The following is a 4,133-nucleotide window of genomic DNA, read 5'->3' as shown; positions in this document are numbered from 1 at the left end:
GTGTGAAGAGTAAGGTGAATAAACTTGAATAAATCCTTTCCTCACCAAACGCACTTTGTGGTCGTGGTGTTTCATCGCAGCAGTAGAAACTCTGAAACCCTAACTAAGACAGTGCTGAAATGTTGATTGGCTTTATCTTGCATTGTCAACCACAGCTACTGTGAGTTCCTGAGCAAAATGGCTATGTCATGTCCACTAGATACTGTTTCACCCCCATGCTGCCCAACCTCCGGCTCTTACAGTCTTCCTAGCCCCCACTCACTCTGTCATGTTCCCTGAGCCTTGAGGGGAGGGGTTGATACAGATGTCCCATTCAGGGCTGACCACTCCTCGTTCTTTTTCTATTGCATTTTGACCAGTCGTTAGTCCCTGTTAACTGCCATCCACTGCAAGAAGCAGTTTCTCTGGTACGGGCCTGAAATCCATTAATCTCTGCGACTAGAGAGGGAAGTAAGGTCACTTTTGCTTTTTATATTTAATTTCGGCTAAAAGTCTTTATCCTTGCTTCTACCTGATTTGAAAGCCTAACTGATTTCAAAACGATAGAATTTAAGAAGTAATTCTGGGCTGCAGCTCAATTGGTGAAGTGCTGGCCCAGCGTGCGTGAAGCCCTGGGTTTGGTCCCCAGGACCACATGAACTGGGTGCAGAGGTGCACACGTGTAATCTCAGCGCTAGGAGGCAGGAGGAGCTGGAGTTCAGGCTAATACTGAGCTATAGAACAAGGTGGATACTGACCAGAGATGTGAGACTCTGCTCACACTCATGTCCTTGTGTGCAAGCCTGTAAAGCACCCCACTGGGAGGATGAGGTGAGAACAGGAATGCGTAGGGGGGTGGGGGGGAGTGAGGGGAGATGGGGAGGTGGAGGGGGTGAGCTCAGCTTAGGAGGGAAGGTTCCTGCCTCTCAGAAACTTCTCATCTTGCTAATTTAGGTCTCCCGTCCATCTAAAATACCCGCTTTATCTTTAATGAGAAGGTCTCCCACAGGTGCTTTGTCTCAGTATTTTCCTCTCTCTCTCTCTCTTTTTTTTTTTTTTATATATATCACTTGAAAGTTAGAAAAATGAGGTCATCTCAGCTTCTGGTTTTGGTTTTGTTTGTTTTTTTGGTTTTGGTGTTGGTGTTTTGTTTTGTTTTAGAAACAAGGTTTTACTATGTAGTCCTGGCTGGCCTGGAACTCACTGTGTGCACCAGAGAGACAGGTCTTCAACTTGGGATCCTCCTGCTTCAGCCTCAGGAGTGAGTGGGATGACAGGTTGGCCAGGCCCAGCTGGTTGTCTTAGCTAATCTGTTTACCTTGGCCATTCTCAAACTCTTGGTGGGTTAGAAAGAGTGGTGATTTTGTCCCTGGAGGCTAGCTGGCAGTGCTTGAGACATGTTTTTGCCTGTTAAAATGGGGATTAGGTCCTTCTGGTGTTTGGTGGGAGAGGCTGCAGATACTGCTAAGCATCCACTGCACAGGCTTCCTCTCCACAACAAAGACTTGCATGACCCACATCAGTTGTACTGATATAGAGAAAACAGGATTTAACTGCACCTCATGCTGCAATTCTTGTGTCTGTGTGTCTGTGCATGTGAGTGCAGGTACCTGAAGACACCAGAAGCGAGCACTGGATGCCCTAGAGCTGCATTTACAGGCAGTTGTGAACCTCCTGACTGGGAACCAACTCAGGTTTCCTGCAAGAATAGTATGAGCTCTTTTTTTTTTTTTTAATTTATTTATTTATTATGTATACAGTGTCCTGCCTGCAGGCCAGAAGAGGGCACCAAATATCATTACAGATGGTTGTGAGCCACCATGTGGGTGCTGGGAATGGAACTCAGGACCTCTGGAAGAACAATCAGTGCTCTTAACCTCTGAGCCATCTCTCCAGCCCCTAGTATGAGCTCTTAACCATGAGCCATCTCTCCAGTTCTGAGTCTTGTCTGTCTGTTTCCTTCATGTGAGTTGCATAGGAAAGTAACTGACTGTCCTCTACAGGAAAGGAAGAGAGGTCAGTTGTGGGAAATCCTGATTGTCCTGGGAAGACCACGTAAAAATGAATAGACTACTAACCCACAGTGGTGGTAAATCAGTATGGCAACTTGGGGAACAGCTGAGTCATCCCCAGTGAGATGGAATATGCTCCATCCAAACAGCCCTGGAAGCCAGAGTTTGCTCCCTTCCTTACAGACATTTGCACAGCCCAAGGAGACTCATCTGGGGTGTACAGAGGTCACTGTGTAGAGTTGTGAAAATTGGGAGACAGCCCTGTGACCCAGAAGGAGGAGCAGGGATGAGTACAACAAAACATGATAACAAAATGAAATATATGAAGCCATTGAGACCAATAAGTTCTTATAGTGTGGCTTCCTAGCCTTAGCTGCTAGAACTAACAGCGGCCTTAGCTGCTAGAACTAACAGCGAGGGTGGATTTCCAACCCGGCTTACATTAAGCTAAAACATAGGTCATGGTGTTTTACATACGTGTAACACATATAATTTCTATTATATAGAGAATGAAATGTTTAAATACTGTTCACAAATAATGTACATCATGCAGTCATCCCCCAGTACCTGTGGAGGACTGGCTCTAGGACCCAGCTGACACCAAATGTGCAGATATTCACATCCCTTATATAAAATATCAGCATTTGCATAGAAGCTAGGTATATCCTGTATAATTTAAACCCTCTCTGAATTACTCATAGCACATAATACAATGTAAATGCTATATAAATGTTCTTACACTATACCTGAATAATAGTGATGAGTCTCTGCAGGCTTAGTCATGTGTGATTTCTCTCTTCAAATACTTTCCTTCAGTCAGTGGATACAGCCCCCACTCCTACCCCCAGGTGCAGAGGTCTGGCTGTAGTGCTTAATGCTTTTTCTTTCTAGTCTCCAGAATTCAGTGCAGTCTCCTGTTTTTTTGTTTTTTGTTTTGTTTTGTTTTGAAGTTTTTAAGAGAAAATAAACCCAGAAGGTATCTGAGCTTGCCTCGCACATACACACATGCTCCGTATCACAGGCTCTCCCCCTCATTTTGGGGCCCTTCATCTCTGCCTACAGTCAGGAAGCTTGGAATATTCAGGTGAGGCCAGCATCAGATTAGCGCCACTTATATCTACTTGTCACCCAGTTCCTAGAAGAAGCCATCCTAGCATCGCAGATGAAGGTAACCAAGAAGAACGCGTCACACATTTCAAGAGAAAGATTCTGCATGTTTTCACCATAAAGAAACAACTGACATTTAAGATGATGTTATGCTGTTGCTCTGAGTTGATCATTATCCAGTGCATACACAACCCCAGACATCATGTACCCCATGACTATATAAAATACGATATGTCAGTCAACAAAGTAAATTAATTTACAGACACCTGCTTCCTGGAAGCCGTGACGTCAGCAGCTCCCGACGAGATCTGTAGACTACGTTGTATTGGGCACAATTCCTATAAAATTCCTATAATTGTAGACACAGTGAGATAAGTAAGGGCTGAGAGGCAAGTTTCCATGGAGCTGAATATGATCAGTTAGTGGATTCTCCTTTCTCTTTAGGAAGGACATATAAAAATATTTTTATTTTGTACTTTCATTTTATGTGTGTTGGTGTTTTGCCTGCATTTATGTCTGGGCACCGTGTGCATGCTGTGCATTGGATCCGTTGGAACTGGAGTTACAGATGCTTGAGCTGCCATGTGGGTGCTGGTTATCGAATCCAGTTCTCTGCAAGAGCAGCTGGCGCGCTTAACTGCTGAGCCACCTCTCTAGTTTTCTCTTCAGGAAAGATTTTTTATTGGCACATAGTCATTGTTCTCAGTGATGGGTTTGGTAAGACATTGTACCAAATATATCATGTACTTTTACCATATTCACCACCATTCTCTCCTTTTTTTCCCCTTCTCCTTCTTCTAAGCCTCTTCCTTCCCCAGATCATCTTGCTTCTACTTCCATGCAGTGTGTGTGTGTGTGTGTGTGTGTGTGTGTGTGTGTGTGTGTGTGTGTGTGTGTAATTTTGTGTGTCTACATAAAACTCAAAACCTACAAATGGGAGAAAAATGTGATCTATCTACCTACCTATCTATTGAGAAAAGGTCTTACTATGTATTCCTGACTGGCTTGGAACTTGCTATGTAGACCAGGCTGGCC

This window comes from Peromyscus californicus, unplaced genomic scaffold (genome assembly GCF_007827085.1).
Source record: "Peromyscus californicus insignis strain IS unplaced genomic scaffold, ASM782708v3 Scaffold_4__1_contigs__length_199733344, whole genome shotgun sequence".
NCBI classification, from domain to species: Eukaryota; Metazoa; Chordata; class Mammalia; order Rodentia; family Cricetidae; genus Peromyscus; species Peromyscus californicus.
This window is presented reverse-complemented; position numbering follows the sequence as displayed.